This window comes from Octopus bimaculoides, chromosome 17 (genome assembly GCF_001194135.2).
Source record: "Octopus bimaculoides isolate UCB-OBI-ISO-001 chromosome 17, ASM119413v2, whole genome shotgun sequence".
In the NCBI taxonomy this organism is placed as follows: domain Eukaryota; kingdom Metazoa; phylum Mollusca; class Cephalopoda; order Octopoda; family Octopodidae; genus Octopus; species Octopus bimaculoides.
In genome coordinates, this window is record NC_068997.1 from 41,692,470 (window position 1) to 41,698,536 (window position 6,067).

At 36.5% G+C, this 6,067-nt stretch overlaps 1 protein-coding gene across 7 annotated transcripts in view; it reads left to right on the forward strand.

The window, feature by feature from the left end:
• Positions 1–6,067, forward strand: part of LOC106870714 (thyroglobulin) — a 33,230-nt gene that overhangs the window by 1,756 nt on the left and 25,407 nt on the right. For 2 of the 7 annotated variants that reach the window (XM_052973859.1, XM_052973857.1), the window contains exon 2: positions 2,589–2,676. The exons of the other annotated variants lie outside the window; for them this stretch is intronic. The gene's annotated coding sequence lies outside the window, so the exon portion shown is untranslated. The remainder of the gene's footprint in view (positions 1–2,588; positions 2,677–6,067) is intronic. 7 annotated transcript variants of the gene reach the window in all.

Here is a 6,067-nt window from a genome sequence, read left to right on the forward strand (position 1 = left end):
TATATATATACACACACACACACACACATATACGACGGGTTTCTTTCAGTTTCTGTCTAACAAATCCGCTCACAATACTTTGGTCGGCCCAAGGCTACAGTAGAAGACACTTGCCCAAGGTGCCACGCAGTGAGACTGAAACCGGAACCATGTGGCTGGGAAGCAAGCTTCTTACCACAAAGCCACGCCTGCGCCTATATATGTGATTTGTTTTTGTTTTTGTTTTTTTTATAGATTGAGAAATTTTTCTCACATTGTCTCATAATGTGTCATATTGCCTTATATTGTCTCATATACTGACAACGTGAGGCAACAGCAATGACAACAAGAATGTGATGGTTCGCACTTAGCCGAGAATTATGTCAAAGTAGTTAGAGCAAGTTCATTGGCAGATATATAAGAGGTTGATGTTTAACATCTCCGTTAGCACTTTGATGCTTCCTCAGAGTCAAATTGAACCTAACTTCCGGGTCTGTCATCCCTTTAACCTAATCTATCTCGAAAACCCTACAATCAAAAGGTAGAAAAATAAAACAAAAGTATGACTGCCTGGTACATGATGAATCGATGATCGATAACGTCGGAGATAGTGACATGTTTTTAGGTTCGGTACAGCCAGAACCAGGCAGCTAGAGTTGAATCCCTACTGCTCCCAAAAATGGTTCCATACTGCGTAGATAAACTTATCTCTATCGGAAATCTGTTATAACTGAAAATTAATTAAAATGGAAAATAAGCATTATTTCATAAGTCAAGATAACGTAGCCTTGTGTTTACTTGGGGTGAGATAGTTACTTACATAGTATACATATGTATACATATATCCAATTTGTAAAGAAATAAAAAAGAACTTTCTCGAAATATCTGAATTTATTAAAAATGATTTCTTCAGATTCATAAACGTAATATTTTTTTCTGCAGAATTACATAGTTCGCAGGTTTTAGTTCAATGTGTAAACGACTTGCATGCTTCAAAAATTTTACATAGCATATTGATTACAGAACCACGTTCCTTCAATATCCAACCATAATTAATTCGATGACATTTCCCTTTCTTTCTTCAAAGGCAAATATTAAGGAAATAACGGTGTTTAAATATGCCCTCTCATATGCCGACATAATGCTTGTAGCTATTATGATTTTGAAATTTATACTGCTAAATTTAGATATCAGATTTTTCCTAAAGGTATCTAGCGTAATGACCATTACAGCCGTAGGATATGCCTTAACCACCATCTCGATACATAAAAATAGTATGGTGGGGGGAGAACTTAGTTTTTAGGCCATCTAGTATAAAAAGCTCTACAACGATGTAAACAAGAGGGCATTTGCACCAAAAACCAATATGAAAGTTTCTGTCATGGTATCTACCGCAGTAAATTTTGTTCTAACAGAACATCCGTGTTTAAGTGGGAATAAATATTACCTCCCGCTATTAATACTGCCTCTGTCGCTAATATATAATGTTTTACCCGTTATATTCTTAAACCAGTCTATTTACCATCTGCTTCAGTTATGTACTATTCCTAATTTTATTACTGATATTTCTTAATTTCTGTGTGGTGGTGGGGAGGAGGTACTAAGCCTATCACTGTCCAAACGGGAGTTATAAGTCTACCGGTGGGCTTGTTTGCAAAGTTGGGTTTCCCTATTAAAAGTTATAAAAGCTTCCCTTTTAGCTCAACATTCTGTCTCATCGCTAATTTTATTACACAATGCAAAGAGTTTGCCCTATTCATTTGTATCATTAATTTACTAGCATTCGTTTCTTTTATTGATTTATTAGAGATATTGTTATACAGCTACTTATCGTATTTATCATTCTTAACTTCATATAAGTTGATAGCCTTATCAGAAAAAATGAACTTATTTTTAGAGCTTTTAAAGTTTCTAATATCAGTTTTAAATTTAACCTTGAAAGGGTTAGAATAGTTACGGAATTTAACGCCGGCTGCTATATCTAGAAGATAAGCTTCAAATTAAGCTAAATTTGTTATTCTAGCGGGACAGGTAATTACGTGTCTTTAAGTCGTAACGTTTCGTAGCAGTAGATATCAGCTCGTCATCTAATTATAAAGCCCTCCAGCGCGCTTATTTCACCAGGTCTCCGGCTTTCTCTTGCAGGGTCTTAATACGGAGATTGGTTTCACAATTTCGCACAAGGTCAGTGATTTCGGGGGAGGAGTAAGTCGATTACATCGACTCCAGTGCTCGACTGGTACTTATTTTATCAGCCCCCGAAAGGATGAAAGGCAAAGTGGACCTCGACGAAATTTGAACACAGAACGTAAAGACCGACGAAATTTCGCTAAGCATTTTTGCCCGGCGTGCTAACGATTCCACCAGCTCGCCGCCTTGATCCTAATATAGAGATTATTAAACGATGAAGAGTAATCCATGTGGTATAAGTCTATTTTTGTATTGTTTTGGGTGAATCTTCAGAAGCAGCTTAACTTGTGTCTAACTTGCTAATCATATGCAGTGTAAGTTTTATCGTATTTGCATGGTAAATCCACAGGTTGGAGACGAAACAATGATCTGTTCATTTTGTCTTTAATCTTTTATCTTTTATCTTATACTTCTTCCAGTTACTGGACGGCGGTCATGCTAGAGCACTGCCCTGAAGAGTTTTGGTCGAACAAATTGCCTCCATTTATTATAGTATTTTAAAGTCTGGTACTTATTCCGTTTGTCACTTTTTGCTGAACCGCTAAGTAAACTAACCAGCGCTGCTTGTCCCACACACACACACTCACACACACACTCACACAAACATATATACATATGTATTATGAATGTATCTGTACACAACGAGCTTCTACTCAGTTTCTGTAAACCGAATTCACCCACAAGGCATTCGTATGTCTGGGGCAATAGTAGAAGACACTTGCCCAAGGTGCAGCAGAATCGAGCTCGAAACCATGTGGTTGCAAACGCGAGCTTCTCAACTACACTGCCGTGCCTGCGCTGTAATAGGATCACCGAAAAAGCACTCAGGTTAGCGTATGTATGTATGTATGTATGTATGTATGTGCGTATGAATGTGTATGTATGCATCTGTGTATCTATCTATGTATGTATGCATGTATATGTGTAGATTTGTATGCTTTTGTTTCGTGTGTGTTTCGTTTTACCTATGCATTCTCATGCATATAAGTTGCATGCCTAGACATGTTCATATATTCTTAAAAGAAAAACTTGTGGAAAGTTTTACAGATTCTAATAGCGCCAGTGATGGCTTGGCCCTCTTGTCTTCGAATCAGTTTTCTCCATCTCGGTTTTGAAAAGCGTAATTTTCCAAGATTCGTACTTAGACAGTATGTTACATATCCCACTGCTCCAATAATTACGGGTATAAACCTGAACTCGCATTCTGGGTAGACTAATTATAGATTTCTCAATAGATTAGTGTAGGTATTTTCTTTTTCGCTGATCTTTAGCTGGGTAACTGATTTCCGCAACTCTACACAGTTTTCCTTTTCTATCCCAAATCATTACGCCAGGTTTATTATGTTTACATTTTACTGAGGCTTTCACTGGGACATTCCACCTGCACTCCTTATTGTGAGTGGCTATGGCTTTCACCATATATGTATGCAAGTATGTATGTATGTATGTATGTATGTATGTATGTATGTATGTATGTGTGTATGTATGAATGTATGCGTGTATGTGTATGTATGTATGTGTGTTTGTGTATATATGTATGAATGTATGCGTGTATGTACGTATGTATGTGTGCATGTATGTATGTGTGTTTGTGTATGTATATATGTATGTGCGTATGCATGTATGTATGTGTGTTTGTGTGCGTATGCAAGTATATATGTGTGTGCATTATGTATGTGTGCCTTATGTATATGTGTATTATGTACAGATGTGCGTGTGTGTGACCGTGTATCATTAAAAAAGAACACGAGAAAAATATCCAATACATAGTGTAGGTCATTTTATTTTTATATTCATCTTGCAAATAAAGGTGTTTACATTACTTGACGGTTATTTGATCACTCAGGCGGCAGTCGTTAATCTGTAATGAAAAACGTGATCTTATTCAAGGCGTTGTCGACACCTCATTGTTTAATTGACTAACACAAACTACGCACGTTACAAATAAGAGTAATAATTAACCACTGAAAATAACATTTTTCTCATTCCTTGAGTTGATAGCAAAATTTTCATAGCAATTTGTTGGTGTGTTTTGTTTTATTTTGTCGTTAAATTTTCCGTGTGAGTTTCTTGATACTCGCTTTGTCATGGAAGAATATACTTTTCTTAAATAGAGAAGCAACTCCATTTAATTTGCTAACAAGAATTAACATCTCAATTGATTTTATTTGATTTTATGTGTCGGAATTTTCGCTACTCCATGTGTACGTTCTGCTATCGATAGTTGCTTGTACGTTCTGCTATCGATAGTTCGAAATTCGTTCATATAGAAATAAAATTGACCTCTTGAAACTTATATTTCTTTGCATGGATACAAGACGAAAACGTATCTTTTGTCTTGTTCAAGATACAGCTAGAGTTAAAATCAAGAGTTTTCTAACCTCATATAGTTTAATAGTGGCTACCTGCGCTGTGGTATGCGTTGCTATGTAACAATATTTTATCGTAAAGTTGCCTCTTCTGTTTTTCAGCAACCAGATATACACAAACTGAAAAAGAATAAAAGTAATAAAATGGATGTCCATAAAATCCTTATTTATTTTAACGAAACACATTAAAACTATAAAAATGAATTGAATAATAGCATGAAAGATTAGTAACACTGTTTGAGGTTTTAAGAGTTGAGTTTTCAGCCATCAGTATTCTGACACGGCTAAAATAGTTAGGTAGCATTTTGAAACACATCCTAAACCATCTGCGGTGATAACTTGCCATGAGTTTTTATCATTGTTCTGTAGAGTTACGAATCGATAAAGTCCCAATCAACGAAATTTAAAATGGCTTGATCTGGTGATCTAGCTGTTTACGGATTGTTAGTCTCATGTCCAATCAACTGCTTTGGAAATCTTTCATACAGATTATTCTAAATTATTGATATAATGACAAAGGACGCTATCTTAGTAAAATATCAGTGCTAATTATTTCATCTGCAGTTAACTGATGCTCGAAGAATTACTGAAACATGCCACAATAAACTGATCGTGTAATAGTAGCTTCAGCAAAGAACAAAGGTACACAAATCTTAAATCTTGTCGAACCCATCTAAATATTTACATTGACCTTAAATGAGTCCCTTTCCCAATGTTGGGCAAAATATTTTGGACGTTCATCTACTGAAATGAGAAAGTTGTGGGGATTTACTTTTCCACGCGTATGGAACGTTACTTCATCACTGACCTGATGTCTATTAGGTTTTCACCGAAGATGCGTTTTGCGAAATCAGCAAATGCTCAACTTATTGCAGGAAAATTTCCATCCTATGAGCCATGACTCCTCCACACTTCACCGTATTCATTCTGAGAGTCGAGAATGGAACAGTCTTCATTAAAAAAAAAATAGGGATTTTACAGACTTGCTGAAGAACTACATTCACCCGTATAGGACTTTACGGAAGTTGCAGACTTGCAGTTCCCTATAATGTGAACGAAAATAACATTTACACACCTGAAAGAATCTATTTAAAACTTATAAAGAATTTGATTTTAAAATGACATCATAGGTGTGGTTGTCTAGTAGGAAGTTTGCTTCCAAACCACATGGTTCCGGATTCAGTGCTTTCGCATGGCCCCTTGGTCTCGCGTCTTCTATTATAGCCTCGGACCGACCAAAGCCTTGTGAGTGGATTTGATAGAAACCGAAAGAAGTCTGTCGTGTGTGTGAGGGAATGTCTTTGTCTCTGTGTTTGTTTCCCCCCTCATCGCTTGATAGCAGGTGTTGGTGTGGGCACGTACCTGTAACTTAGCGGTTCGGCAAAAGATACTAATAGAATAAGTACCAAGATTTAAAAGAAATAAGTACTGGGGTCGATTCATTCGACTCAAAGATTTTCAAAGGTGTGCCCCAATATGGCCGCTCCGAATGACCCGTCCTTGTTTTTTTCCTGTCCTTTTTGGTAACG